At 50.6% G+C, this 15,370-nt stretch overlaps 1 long non-coding RNA gene across 1 annotated transcript; it reads left to right on the top strand.

The window, feature by feature from the left end:
* Positions 1 to 5,044: 5,044 nt before the first annotated feature.
* Positions 5,045 to 6,226, top strand: LOC140687281 (uncharacterized). Its single transcript, XR_012061470.1, has 2 exons — positions 5,045 to 5,238; positions 5,984 to 6,226. It is a non-coding gene; the product is annotated as an uncharacterized lncRNA (long non-coding RNA).
* Positions 6,227 to 15,370: the final 9,144 nt, after the last annotated feature.

Below are 15,370 nucleotides of genomic sequence, written 5' to 3'. Positions count from 1 at the left end.
CAACTCAATTCTGCACCCTAGGAGATAAATATCTAAGGATTTTGTGTTGGGGGGGTTATTGTTTTGTGTTGTGTTTTAAGAAAATTAACCCCCAAAAGAGTCATAATGGAGAAAAGGCACCCCCACAAATAATTGATGATGAACAAATGCCATCGTCACACGGTTCCAGGCAGCAGACACCGAAACAGGAAAGAGCAGCCCTAGAAATGCACCCAGCCAGGCACGGTCTCTAACGCTGCCATCAGACCGTATTTTAATATTAAAACAGAAATGGGTTATATCTGCAAAAGAGGCTTGAAAATGATTTGACACTATGTAGACAATCTAATTCAAATCATGGCCCCTAATCGACATTTAATTGATGCAATAATGTTTGTTCATGATGGTAAATAAACAAAATATATAAACAGAAACATCTTCTTTGATGTTTAATGACCGCTTACCAGCTATTTGGGTCAGAGCTACTGAGCCCTAATAAACAAACGTTTAATAATCAATTGAAACGCATATCTCTGGTTATTGCCTTATTAAATCAGGATCCAACTGTGGAATGTTCCTTCCACTAGGAAGAAAATGGTTAGAAATAGAAGAGGCTGCCACGACAGGTCCCCGTGTACGCTGTGAGTTAAGAGGAGGTTTTTCTCTCTCCCCTCCGACAATCCGCCAGAGCTCAACAGGAAATCTCACTCCAACCTGTATCTACCCTGGACTTTATTGCCCTAAAAGAGAGTCGGTCTCCTTTCCAGGCTTGATTTTTACAGGGGAGCCCACGTCCATCACATAATCCGTGTCAAGGGCTTACAGCAATGCCTGGCGTGCAGTTAAGGGCACAGCAAATGATTTTCATCATTATTATCACCCTAACTTGTCACTGCTCTCTGAACACTTGTAAAATTCTCCCTTGGTCACCTCACCTGAGTTGTTTTTTTGGTTTTTTTCCATCAAAGTCAGTGTTTTCAGACCATACTTTGCCTTCCCAGCCAGCAGCTCCGTCAGGGCCACAGCAGGCTGCAGCTGGGTCTGCCATCATGGCCACCTCCAGCTGGAGCTCTGAGCCTCCTGGTGGCTGATGACATCCTTCTCTGTGTCACCTCTGGCTCTCACACTTCCAGGAGGTGAGACTTGTGTTGGAGGCCCCAAACCGGGCTGCCAGATTCCCATGGGACTCTCATGCAAGCTCTGTTTCCCATTCCTAAAGTTTTCCCAGAGCCCAGCTCCAAATGGCTGGGTCCATGGAGAACCAGGCCCATAAGACATCCCTTCCTTATCACCTCTAGCCCCTTGGCCAGCCTCTAGTTTCTCTCCACTCCCCTCCTCCCCAGCACAGCCAACAGGACCGGAGCCTGTCTGCCGGGGGTAAGCAAGAGACCCAGAGGTCAGCAGCATAGGTACAGAGACCAGCAAGAGGAGAATGGGGGCAGGGGAGGCAGGGAGGTCGACAATGATGAGATAAAGCAGAGACCATTTGGTGCCAATGGAACATTTAAGGAAGAGACTCAGAGTGACAATGGCCCAGAAGCCCACTGGGGGAGACGGGGGCATGTGCTTGGTGGTCCCAGGGCGCCATCGTGTGTCTAGTTCATGTAATGACCAAGAGGCCTCCTTCTAATGATAGTCTCATCTTCTGAGGTCCCTGATCCTTAACCCGGGACTACAGTTGTGCTCCAGCCCTTCCTGAGACCTCAGATGGACCCCTGTTCACCCTCTGGGGGGGATGGGAATAGAGGGAGAGCAGAGAGGAGAAATAGAAGTCAGAGGCTCAGAAAGCGTGCCCAGGGAGTCTGAGAGACCTCACAGACAAAAGCTGATCTGAAAAGACCAGCAGCTCCTGGAGGAAAGGGTGTCAAGAGAAAGAAAGTCTCGTGTGAACCGAAGTACAGTTACAAGGATGGACACCCAGATGGCCTCTGCTGGAGCCCAGATTCCCAAGACACCTTGGTGCTGGGAATCTGGAGAAGGGGAAAGAGAGTCCATTTCCAGAGGAGAGGGCTCCAGACCGCTCTGCGGTCAGAGAGCTCCTCCCCGACCTCCTCTTTTTCCTTATCTCCTTCCCCTTCTCCTCTCCCACCAACCCCACACAGGCTAGCAGGGTACAGCTGATGGGATGGTGAGAAGTCTCAGAGACAGAAAGAGTGTCCGGTCCCCATGGCCCTCCCAGCTCTGAAGAGCCATCACCCCTGCGTTTATCCCCATGATCTTGCCAGTTTGCAAAACTCCATTTCACTGATGTATTTATTTATTTCCTGTGCATATGCTGACTTTGGGGAGGTTGTTATCAAACACTCAGGTTTGGGAGACTGCCTAAGTTTCTAGCTCCACTCTATACCTTTACTGGCTGTGTGACCTTGGACTGGTCAGTCAACCTCTCTGAGCTACTATTTTCAGACCCACAAAATGGTGAGATTATAGTACTTTCCTTCCAAGGTTATCATGAAGGTGAAATGGGATAACCTACATAGTGCTAGATACTTTCACATACAAGAGCACATTCCACAGTGACATGGGTACTGTTGTCTCCCATTTTACAGATGAGAAAACTGAGGCCCAGAAAGGCTAAAATAATTGGCTGGCAATCACACTGACAGTAAGGGGCAGAGATGGAACTTGAGCCCAGCTGTGTCTAATTTTAAAGTCTGAGTGTTCATTGACCGTCTCCCCCATCAGACTGAGCTTGTTAAAGATACTTATTTCATCGCGACTGTGTCTGTTCTCCCTTGCACTACGCTCAGTGACTGGCACGTGGCAGGCACAGGCACAGAGTCACTGAGCACACTCTGTTCCTTCAGGCCGCCCTGAACCTTGCAGCTTCCTGAAATACACCAAGCCCCTTCCGGTCTCCCAGCCTTGGTAGGAACTGTTCCCCCTGCTGAGAATGCCCTTCCCTCTTTTTTTTTAATTGAAGTATAATCGTCACCATGTGTCAATTTCTGGTGTATAGCATAATGTCCCTGTCATGCACATATATACATGTATTCATTTTCGTATTCTTTTCCATTAGGGGGTATTACAAGATATTGAATATAGTTCCCTGTGCTATAGAGAAGAAATTTGTTCTTTATCTATTTTTACACATAGTGGTTAACATTTGCAAATCTTAAACTCCCAAATATATCTCTTCCCTCTTGACTCAGCCTAAAACACAGAGACCCCGGCCAAATCTCCCCTCTTCTGCAAGGGCTTTCTCTGCCCTTCCGGGCCCAGCAAGGCTTCCAGGAGAACCGGCCTGGAACTTCATTAGTGCATAGATCACACAGCAGCACTGTCACCTGTCCACCCACCCAGTGCCCCACGAGGCAGAGAGCTCCCGGGGGGCTGGGGCAGAGTCTCTCCCGCAGCTACGTCCAGCTTGGAGCACTGAGGAGGTCCTTAGTGAATGTGGGCAGGAGGCTGGAGAAAAGGAAGGGCAGTGGGGAGAAGGGGAGAGGGAGGGAGGAGAGGAGGGAAAAGAAGAAAGAGGGAAGGGGGAGGGTAAAACAAAAAGAAGGCTGGAAGATAAAGGTGGGAGGGAAGGAAGGAAAGAAGGGAGGAAGGGAGCGAGGAAGGAACGGAAGGATTCAGCTGCCCTACTTCTCAGTCACCTTATGGGGGCCTCTTTCCTTGGCAGGGGGAGGGGGCCACTCCTGGCGAGGCAGGCGTGTGCAAGCGCGGTGCCAGCCACCTGGTCCTCTCCCAGCGCATCCTTCCCACCAACTCTCTCCTGCACCCGAGGCCAGTGCGTGCACGCCTGACTCCAGATTCTCTCAGAGTCGGCATTTTTCTTCCCATGCTGGGGCACAGGCGCAGTCTTGGGGAGCGAGCACACCTGCCACGCCTGTGCTGACACACAGCTTTTCAGAAAACGAGAGGACTGGATGATGCTTTGGTGGGGGGAGCGGGGCGGGACTGGGTCCTGCCAGCTCCCCTAGGCTGGCCAAGAGTGTTCTGGGGTTGCTCTAACGGTGGCACCCACTGAGGACCCAGGGGGTTTCTGCTGCTCCTGCACATTGAAGGAGGTGACGATGTTTGGGGCGTGGGTGCTGGCAGGAGAGACAGACGGAGGGAGGGGAGCACAGGAAAGAAACCCGCGGCACCCTCCCTTGGACAAATGTCAGGGCAGCCCCTTCTCCTCAACTGCAAACAAACCCTCCAGAAATACTGCAAAGAAACGGCAACCAAAGTTCAGCAGCACTAAAGCAATTTGACAAAATAAAATGTCCTTTTAAGAACATTCTATTAGCTTGCTGGTCCCTCTCATGGATGATTTATTTGGGTTTTGTTTCTGCTAAAACAAAGTTGGTGTCCTATCTTCCTTGAAGAGATGAAGGAGAGCTTAGTTCCAGCAGCTCTAGGGGAGGAAAAAGAGAATGTCCAAGTCCGTACTTTGCACCTCAAGCTGAACCCCAGAACCTCGGTCCCAATCAACAAGGTGGGAATAACCAGAAGCAAGCACAGTCTCCCATCCTGGGCAGTTAGTACTTGCCACGCACTCCTGAGCCAAATACTTAGATCATTTAATCCTCCCAAAAGCCCAGCAGAAGGCTGTTATCCTCATTTTACAGAAGACAGCTCAGAGAAGTGAAGTCACTCGCCCAAGGTCACACAGCGAGTAAGGGATGATTCAGGATATAAATGCCGCCCACACTCGGATTCTGAATGCTTCGTGCTTTTTTCTCTTTTCCTCTGCAAAAAAAGCCCGTTGGTGGGAATTGCCAAAGACAGGTCTAGGGACAAGGTCTCAACAGTAATGAGGAAGGCTGGGAGGAACCCAGGGGAAAAGGAGACCAATTGACTCCACCTGGAGGCCACAATAGGCGGATTGAGGCGATGGCTGGCTACAAGAGCTCTGCCTTTGGCTAGGTCTGATCCCAGCCCCCTCTCCACCCAGCCAAACGGGCAGCCCCACGATTCTGCCACCCAGGGTCTGATTGGAAACAAGAGGTGGGCGTGAAGCTAGCAAATAATGGCCTTTGGGATAGAACCCATGAGGTCAGCACCCATCATGATGTCGGGACAAAGCAGAGCCTACAGACTCGGTGGGGGATGGGGGAGGGAGGGGAGGGGGTAAGCTCAGGCCTCCCCAAGTGGAGAAGCCTCCCCAAATGGAGAAGGGGTCAGGAGAAAGTTGTGACACCCCCCAGAAACTATTCTCTTGGATTTCCTTGGACGCACCACCCAAGAATCAACGGCACCACAGATCAATGGCACCACAGATCTGATGGCCCCTGGGCGTCAGAAGGATCAGAAGAATTGGACTCCCAGGTAAGCAACCCTTCACACCTAGGGCATGAAATCCTGGCTTCTTTGGTCTAAGACAATACAATCTCATTTAAAGTGCACACATGCTACCTTGGAAGGGGGTGTCGTATTAATTCTGGGATAGAAATAAATTTTATTTTCTATGTCATCTGTGATCTATTGCTAATGACTGCCTAGAACAGGGACTATAAAGGGCATGGGGAGTTGCACCAAGATCAATTAGTGATGTCTGCCAAGGATGCAGAAGATGGGCCATCCCTTCACCAGCCATGCATCAATCACCTCTTGCCCATTATCTTATCAGAGGGATGGAAGGAAAGGGACGTTTTGATGAGATGGAACATGAGGGTCTCTAAGGCCAGCCATGTCTATTCATTGGTTGAAAAGTGGCTCCTCTAAGTCCCTGTGTCATCATATCACCAACTTACCCAATATTCTCTCAATAAATTCCTTTGCTGCTTCCAAATTAATTGGAATTCATTTTTTCCTCCCTGAACCTAAGTAAGAACTCTAACTTACATGTTTTCTCCTTCCTTCACTCCTTTAAGACCATTAATACAAGAATACAAGGCAGTTGTATATAGGAGTCTTATTAAAGGCTTATAGATAAGAGAACAAGAAACAACTTCAAATTTAATTCTGAACATGATGATTCCTAAGAGTGCATTTCTCTCTCTCTCTCTCTCTCTCTCTCTCTCCCCCCTCCCCCTCCCATCCCCACGCACATCTTCCTTCTACTCTTTAACAGGGAACACCTGCTTTTTCTTCCTCACGTTGCTTCCTGGGACTGTCAGCGTGCTACCCAAGCTGAGCAATATAATCATCTTTTTCTGCTGCCGTCACCCAACCAGACCTGCCCAGGGGAGGTCTTCACCCATCTCAACCATGAGGACCGCACAAGTTGCTGTCCACAGCCTCCCACATGGAAGATGATGGCACCCCTTCCCTAGAATGCAGCCGTTTTATTTCTAAATAAACTCCTATATAGCTCCTCTTCTTTTCCATCCTGCCATCCTAGCCTGTCACCTGGGATGAACACTATAAATCATCATCATCATTATTATTATTGAGCAAGGGGAAAAGTGGGCTCAGGTGTGACCACTGTCCCAGAAGCACCTCTCTCCACACTGGTGGTTTGAATCTCAGCCACAAGCTACAATCTCCTGAGTGCCGGGGCCCCGCTGCCAGAGATCCTGATATAAGTAGTTGGGGTAGGAACCCAACAGCTGCCCAGGTGGGTCTAATATGAAGTCACAGTACAGAACCTCTGCGCCATACCGTCACTGTCACTCAAAGCAAGCAGCCCATGGCACCAGAACCCATTTCCTCTACGTGGAGGGCATCCAGGTAGACCGTATGTCCCAGCCTCCCTTGCAACTGGGTGTGGCCAAGAACTGACTTCTGGCCATTGGAATGTGAGCGGAGTGACCTGCACGTCTAAGTCTGGCCCATAAAAACCTCCTGCCACGGGCTCTACACGCTTTTTTTTTTTCTTTTTGTATTTTTTTTATAGAAGTATAGTGGATTTATAATGTGTTCATTTCTGGTCTACAATCTCTTTTTACTGGTTGCCAAGAGCCTGTAAGATGGCAGAGCTACTCAGTGGAAGGCACTGGGTCCCTGCCTTCAGTCTATGGGAAGCCACTTGCCACACTCCCAGCTGGACTCCATGTGAAACTCAGACATCTGCCCCGTTAAGGGACTGAGATTTGGAAGGTCTCTGTTACCGGATCTAGAATTACTTCAACTAATGTTAAGGGAATACCCTGTCTGGACTATTCCCTTAGAGACTGGGCCCAGAATTTCATTGGCTCCATGGCAGATATTTTGGTGATTCCTTGGATGTGTTAAGAGCCTTGATCTCCAGACTCCCCATCCTAACACTCTCTCCATGGGAGGGAATTCAGACATGGAGCATAAACGCTGGTCTGGGTCCCTGCGTCCACCTGAGTGGAGCCTCTTTGGGATGTTTCCTGAAGCTTCATGCCCCTGATCCTCCAATTCCAGGGGCATTCCCCTGGCTTCTTGGATGCAAGGTTTTCTTTCCTGCCCCTGGGTCTTTGCATCACTGTTTTTTCCCGCTTAGGACACTCTCGCCCATACTCTTCCCATGGCCATCATCTCCTCCTCCAAGTCTCAACTCAGTCACCTCCTGAGAGTCCTCCCCTCTTTACCTTGTCTCAGTTGACACCCCAGTCCCCTATTTCCATGACAGAATCCTGTTTATTTCTTCATGGCACTGGTCTCAGTTTCTTCCCCCTCATCTGTCTCTTCCCATAGACTAAATGTTCCTCCAGGAGAGAGGGATGTTTTCTTCTCACGGCAGTGCAGCACTGGGCACAGATTTGGGTGCTCAGTAATTGGTTATTGAAAGAAGGAAGGAAGGGAGGGAGGGAGGGAGGTCCTGAAGTCGGCATAGGGATGCAGGCTTCAGAATTCCAATTCTGGAACTCACGATGGCATGACAAGGTCAAGAGCATGCAGACCACAGCGACCCTCCCACTGGCGAGGGCACCAAGGCCAGAGCCAGGGCTTGTGGTCAGAGCCAGGGCAGACCCAGGACCCACACAGGGCATTCCTGCCGCCTAACAACCAGCCCCAGTAGCTCAGTGTAGCTCCCAGGTCTGTGCTCACAGGGCTGGTTTTGCTCCTGCCTGTGAACGCTGTCCAGGTCTGCTCCAGGTGGCTCACACTCCGGGACCAGTGACTAGCTGGAGTGTCGTCTTCTCTTGACGAATGGAAGATGCACAAGACAGTTGCACAGAATAATATAATCACCACAATCCTGAACCCCAACTCCACCTCTGGCCCCCAAGGCTCCTCTCCCGGCTCGTTGGTAGCCCAGTCAGCTCCTTCCTCTCGGCCACCCAGTTCCAGTAAAGATGTCCTCTGCCCTTGACCCAGGTCATCCCTTGTTACCCCTTCCCACGGACCCTGCCCTCCTTCCTGAACTAAAATCCTGCCCCCAAGGCCACCTCAGGAGAAAGCAAGGCCCAGTAGGCTGGCTCTGTTCAGTGAAACCCGTACGTCCAGGTGACAGAAATGAGAAAACACGGTTTACCTACTCCCACAGCACTCAAGGAAGTCTCAAGCATGCCTGGGCCCCCACCCGCAGATCCTGACCCTGGTCCCCGAGCCCCGTGGATCAGTCCTTTGCAGAGTCAGGGCTCCAGGACGGGGCACGGGATGGATGTGCAGCACTGAGAGCCACACGCTCAAGAAAACATCAAGCCAGAAAACTTCTTCTTGATGTGGGTACAAGGTGGGGAGGGGAGGGGGGGCGGGAGGGACCTGCCTGGCTTCCCGGGTCCTTAATTTGAGGCTCCAAAAGAAAGAAATGATAACAACAGTAGCCCTCCCCGCTGCAGCCGCAGCACCTCCTGCCCGTTGAGGCGTCCGAGAAAGTGCTGACGGGGACGCTGGCAGGCCGCGTGCGCTGCAATTCACACCCTAGCAGCGTCTCCAGGGCTCACGGATTTCTCATTGAAAAATTATGTGATGTCTTTTTGGAAACCCAATACTGAGTTATTGACATCGTGAAGGCAGCAGACTCACCACTTCCAGCTTATTAGCTTTATACTTTCTGAAGGACTTTTTTTTTTTTTTTGCCCCTCTAATTTTCAACTTAGTTTTCCCTTTTGGGTTTAAATTGGATCATTGTGCTTGAGTGAGTGTCTGCGAGCGTGTACCTGGGGAGTGGGTGTTCTGTATCCCTGGGAGTGGGTGCCCTTAGAAGCACGTCAAGATGTGTGTGATTGTGTGTGGTTTTCCACAAGGGTGGGAGTGAGTGTGTGTAGCTGGGTGCTTAGCTGTGTGGGGGGTGAGGGGTGGGGGGACTTCCAACTCTGCACACCTGTGATCACTGTCCCACTCAAGACACCAACAGTGCCCCCTGTTGAGAAACACTTTGAGGGACTAACCTCCTTTTATAGCAGGGGAACTGAGGTTCAGAGGTCAGGTGAGTTCTAGGCACACAGCAGATGTTCAATAAATCAATGTGAAACGAACGGATAAACATGACTTGGACACGTCCTTGACCCCTGGAACAGCTCTGTACCCCATCCCTGGTCACCTCCCCAGAGACCCCCAGCATCCAGAGGACACCTGGGCTGGAGTGTCCCTTGGCCCCCTCTATACTAATGATCCTCATCTCCACCCCACAATCACAACTGAACCCCAAACCCCCTTGCCTGCCCACGGCCTTCCCGCTCCTGCTGAGGGTGGAGTGGGGGAAAGAGGTGCTCAACTTAGAATCAGAAAACCTGGGTTCGAATCCCAGCTCCTTAGTCACATAGCCTTGGGAAAAGCTTTCCATTCTTTCCTTCATGCTTTCATTCATTCATTCGTTCATTCACTGCAAACATGAATGTAGTTGACAGCAAGAGTTCTGGGCTGAAACAGCCCTGAATTATGTCCCTTATCTGCCACTTACTAGCCGGGTGAACTTGACAAAGTTCCCTGACCTCTCTGAGCCAATGCGTCCTTTTTCAGAAAACGGGGTAGTAACGGGACATATACCCCTTCCCTGCACTGGACTGAGGGTTCAGTGAGATGCTCTGAGTAATGCCCTGAGCCCAGGGTTCATCCATCAGCCTGCAAGTCAGACATTATTTGGTGGAGTCTACAGTGTACTGTGGGCTGGGGGTACAGCATGAACAAGGTAAGAAATGAAGCCACCCCCAGGGAGCTGCCACTCTAGTCGGGGGGCAACAAAACAGCCCCCACAGTTCCCCACTTACGGCAGGAATGTTGGTTCACACTTGGCCCTCCCTCCTGCTTATCCCCCAGGCATCCTGTGCATGATGGAGGGACCTTCATCACCTTGACCCCTAATGGGAACAATGGTGAGTGGAAATCAGGCTCTTTGACATGAACATGGAAGATGTGTTGAAGCCAGGAGGTCAACAGGGTCCAGAACTCCCAAGTGTGGTCAGCCCTTCAGTATAGATGCCCAGACCACGCTCTGCCCACACCCTACTCAGAACCCAGGAGGGATGGACCCCGACACAGCTCAGGGTCATTTCTCCTTCCCACCCCCCAGGATCTTAGCATCAGGGCTTCCTTAGCAAGCCGGGGCAGCCAACACCCCCAAACATTCCAGACTCAACAGCTGTTCTTACACTCAGATAACACAGCACAAACACCAAGTTGGAAAAAGAAAAATGTCTTTTCCTTGGATTCCCACTGATACCCCAGATGGAAGCGTGCGCACGCACACACATGCATACACACACACACACACCATTTTTCTTTTTGCATCTTACAAAGAGAAAGGCCCCAAGCATTCTGTTCCAACTCCTTTCCACAGAAAAGGTGTTCCGTGCTGTGCCCCAGTGGGTCTGTGTGACTGAGTTAAAATGTGTTCTTTTTTTATTAGATGAATTGCATCATTAAATTACATTATAAAAGCTAAAAATGCACCATTAATTTTCAAAAACAATAGTAAATACATCTCATTTCTAATACATGATTCTGCATTTAATTTTTGCCCGGGGCCTTGCTTTTCTTCCTTTCTAGCCTCACTGTCTCCCTTTATGCAGACTATATAAATGGAGCTAAATTGCCAAAGAAATTTTTGCCAAATGTCCGTAATGTGAAAATAAATGAATTTCTAATTGGCTGTTGCAAAAAGAAAAATTACTTTTTGATCTCAGCTCAGCCAAGCAAAAATCTACCTAGCCAGAGTAATAAGATGCAGGCACATCGCGGGCAATGAACAGAGAGACAAAAGGCCGGCAAAGTGAGTGAAATTTCTTCTCTCTCCCCCCTGCCTCCTTCCAGCCCTCCAGGAGGTCTGGCCTCGAACACACCCGCAGGAGGGCCAGGCCGGGATCCAGCCCTCCAGGAGTCTAGCCCTCGGCCTTCTCAGGGACCCTGGGACCCAGCTGAAGCATCACTCAGCACCCCCAAGTTTAAGCCCCATCTGTTCCCTCTCTGGCTCTGCAACCCTGAGCAAGTTACTTGACCTCTCTCAAGCTCCATGTCCCCGTTTGTAAATAATCATCATTTTTACCTTCTGTGGGCTTGTCAGGAGCTGTGATGGGTTGAATTACATTTACCCCAAAATTCATACATTCATTCATTCAGGTCCTAGCCCCAGCATCTCAGAATGTGATCATATGTGGAGACGGGGTCTTTACAGAGGCAATCCAGTTACAGAGAAGTCACAGGATGGGCCCTAATCCAACACGACTGGGGTCCTTATAAGAAGAGGAAATTTAGAAGCAAAGACACACACAGAGGTAAGACAGTAGGAGAAGACACAGGGAGAAGACAGCCATCCACACGCCAAGGAGAGAGGCCTCACTCCTTTCGCAGGAACCAGCCCTGCCGCCGTCTTGACTTCGGACTGCAGGACGGTGAGAGAATGTATTTCTGTCATGAAGCCACTCGTGTGGTGCTCTGACACAGCAGCCCTGGCAGCCAGACCCACGAGGTTGGAGAAACTGACAAACACCGCAGACACACACCAGCAAGTGTGACACCTGCCTATCCCAGAATGCTCCCAGGACGACCCCAGAAGGAGGATGGAGGGAGGCGGGATTGAGGTTCAAGGCTTCATCTGAACCCCTGGCTTTTTGCCTTTGTCCCCAGGATCAAAAGCATCTCTCGGGAGCTGGATTACGCCTTAGGCACTAAAGCCGTCCAGCTCAGGACCTTCTCCGGTCCCACTCATAAGCACCACACCTGACCACACTGTCCCCCTCCCTGGGTCAAGTCCTCACTGGTAACTAGCTTGACGTTTAAACCCCTTCAGATTCAGGCTCCACCCACCACACCCAGCCCCCTCCTACACGGGCCCTCCCGCATCACACCACAGCAGGTTAATTCTTTTAGATACTGATTTTTGTACATGTTCCCACTTTTTCTTTTTCTTTTTTTTTTTTAATTTTTTCTTTCTCTGCATTTTGAACCTACACCCAGAGCTTTTTGTATGTCCCCTGCCCCCCGGGGTTTTGTAGAACAAATAGTTCCTGCCCATTGCCTTCCTGGCTTCTATAAGGAGCTCAGAGCCTTAAGGAGGCTACAAGGAGATGACCTTAGAGCAGCAGAGGTGGGAGGAGAGGATTTCCTCTCAGGCTGCAAAGAGGAGACAGGTGTGAGGACTCTGATGGGCACCCCGGGTGGGAGTCAGTCATGAGGTTTCAGCAACACCTGTGAGCCCAAAGAGGACGTCAGCTGTGGTGGCCACATGGAGAGTGGATTTGAAGACTTGTCCTGGTTGTCAGTTGCCACCTGAGTCCCCTGGATTCTGGTAAGACCCCAGAAGGAGCAAGAGCTTGGTACTGACTGAAACTGAGTCTCCTGCCAGGTTGCGGAGCCGGGGGGTGGGGGGAGGGATCAGAGTCAGATTTAATTGATTGAAAGAAAAGATCTAATTAAATATTCTCCATACCTGAATTTCTGCTGCAAGCTTCAAAACAACACACCCCTCTAGGGCCACACCTTAACTCCTCGTCCCTTGAATACACAGTTAATTCTTTCCCTCCTACTTTGCACAGACTGTTCTCTCTGCCTGGAATAATATCCCTTCTCTTTGTCTCCACTTGAAGAACTCCTATTCACCCATGAAGCCCCATCTCTAATGTCCTCTTTTCTGTGAATGCTTCTCTGGTTGCCCCAGGCTGAGTCAGCTACTCTCCAGACTTCCCAAGGAGCTTCTAGAAGGAAGAGCTGAGTCCAAGTTACCAAGTTATTCTGCCTTTCCAGTAAGGCTTTGAGGATCAGCAATGCTCCCCACTTCCACTTTCTTACTTTTCCCCTTTTCCATCTTCCTGAGCACAGTCACAATATCCACCTCATTTACATTTGAAGGGGAAAAAAAAAAAAAGACAGGAAGCAGGGTAAACAGGCAGAGGCAACCAGAACAGATCCTGTTTCCAATCAGAAGCCCAAGGTTCCAATTCCCCTCCCAGGAAGCTCCCACCTGGGAGGATGGCTCAGATCACAAGATCTGGGGGGAGTCCATGGGGAGCAATAATGCAGGCGGTGGCTGGAGTCGTAGGCTCAGCGTTCCCGGGGAGGGGTCTGCCCAGGGCTGTGCAGGGTCTGGATGGTGGCTCTCCAGCCCGACAAGGTCTGTAAGCAGAAGGCAGGTCATCTAGGCATGGCGGCACAGTGCTAGGGGAGGGGAGGTGGCGGCGGGTCAGTGCAAGATGGAAAATATGCCTGGATGTCCGTGGGCTTCTTCTGGCCAGGATGGGGTCTAGAAAGGCTGAGCCCCGCCAAGAAACCTCAGGAATAACTATCGTCCCTGCAGGGGAGCTGCCGAGGGGAGAGCAAGTGGAGTTTGCATGCTGACCTTCCATATAAGAGAATTTTGGCTTCCTGGAAAGGCTTCTCAGTAGGGGCAACTCCAAGGAAGCAGAGAGGAGCAGGGCTGAGAGGTAAACCAAGAGAGAAAGACTTGATGGTCCTGAGTGTCCATCCCAACCCCTAGAGCCGAGTTCCTGCAGCATTTCCTTCAATCCCGGGAGATCTGTTTTGAGTTTCTGTGTTCGATGTGTTCTGCCCAGTTCTCCGACGCCCGACTTTCAGATGTGTCCTGCTCACCGTCTTGTCCGTGTAACACCCCCACGCTACTCAGGCTGCCCAGAGGGGCTGTTACCTGCAGCACAGACGCTTCAGGGCGGACCCCAGGCCACCCCCTGCCTCCAGCCCCTTCCCGACAGCCCCCAGCCCTCAGGCCGGAAACAGGCTGGCCACCGGCCTGAGGACCCCACAACAGCGTGGCCCGATTTTGAGCCCCAAGCCTGGCAGTCAGTAAAAACAACCTCTTTTCCCTTTTGTGTGCATATTAACTACCCTGAAACAGGTGCAAAATCAACCTCGTTTATTACGATTTCTTTGAGCCCGTAATGGCAGTTGCTGCAAATAAATCCCGTTAACCCAGGGAAAGGATTTATGGCCCCAAATTTACACCCGCCCTTTAATCATAGCACCTTTGCCGCAGACAGACTTTCTCGAGAACAATTTGCCTCACGATTTGTCAGTGGGAAAATGGCCTCATATAAACGTTTGGAGGAAATAAATGCTAATCCACAGCTCAGTCTCTCATTCTCCTAATTGCCCAGGGAATTTAAAGGAGACAAACTTATTTACTCACAGCAGGAAGTGAGCTGTAATAAACCATCAGCCTTGTGGGCTGCAATCAGTCCCCGACAGGGCAGAGGTGGGCGCCTGGGGACTTACCCGGGGGAGGCCACTGGGCGAGGGACAGCCCAGTGGCTCAAAGACTTTACTGCATTTTTTTTTTTAATGTTTGATATTTGTTTCCTTTTTTAATTTTAACAATTTTTAAAATTTTTTATTTGTACAAAATTTTTAGAAGTTACTTTCCATTTACAGTTTTTACAAAATATTGGCTGTATTCCCCGTGTTGTACAATACATCCTTGAGCCTGTCTTACACCCAATAGTTTGTGCCTCCCGCTCCCCCACCCACCACTGGTAACCACTAGTTTATTCTCTGTATCTGTGAACCTGCTTCTTTTTTGTTACATTCACTTGTTTGTTGTATTCCTTAGAGCTGAGTCAGATAAAAGCCTGGGCCAACACATCAGTCCCTCCCTCAACCCACCGGGCCTCCGTAATCTCCAGGTTGGCTGCAGGAAAGGTTCCTGGGAAAGGGGGTCCGCCAAGCTCTCCTGGGAAAAAGAGGAGGGAGACAGAGACCAACCAGGAGAGCTTGCAGGGAGAGGTACCCACTGGGCTGGAGGCAAGGCCCTGAGAGCCAGCATCCCGGCAAGGAGGCCAAGCTCCAGCTCCCACTCCCAGAACTGGGCATTGGGGACCTCAGCCTCGTGTGCCTGGCAGCGGAGGGCAGACTATCAGTTGCTTCGGAGCTGGCACCGTGGCGCAGGAGAGACCCAGGGTATCCTGCTGGGGGAGACGGGGCTCACACCTCCACGTCATTCTTACTAGGAGACTCAGTGGCCTGCTGTGGGCTGTCCCTCTCTGATCCCTCTCCTCTGGAGGGGCCCAGGGGTCCTTTTCTAGGATAAGAAAGACCCTCTCCACCCCCATGGCATCAGAGCCAGGACTGCTGAGAAGTCCTCCCATAGCGGAGGATGGAAACCACGTATCCTACACAGTGCCAGTCTCATGAACCACAGTGTGAAGGATGCCATCTAGAG

This window comes from Vicugna pacos, chromosome 19 (genome assembly GCF_048564905.1).
Source record: "Vicugna pacos chromosome 19, VicPac4, whole genome shotgun sequence".
In the NCBI taxonomy this organism is placed as follows: domain Eukaryota; kingdom Metazoa; phylum Chordata; class Mammalia; order Artiodactyla; family Camelidae; genus Vicugna; species Vicugna pacos.
This window is presented reverse-complemented; position numbering and strand designations above follow the sequence as displayed.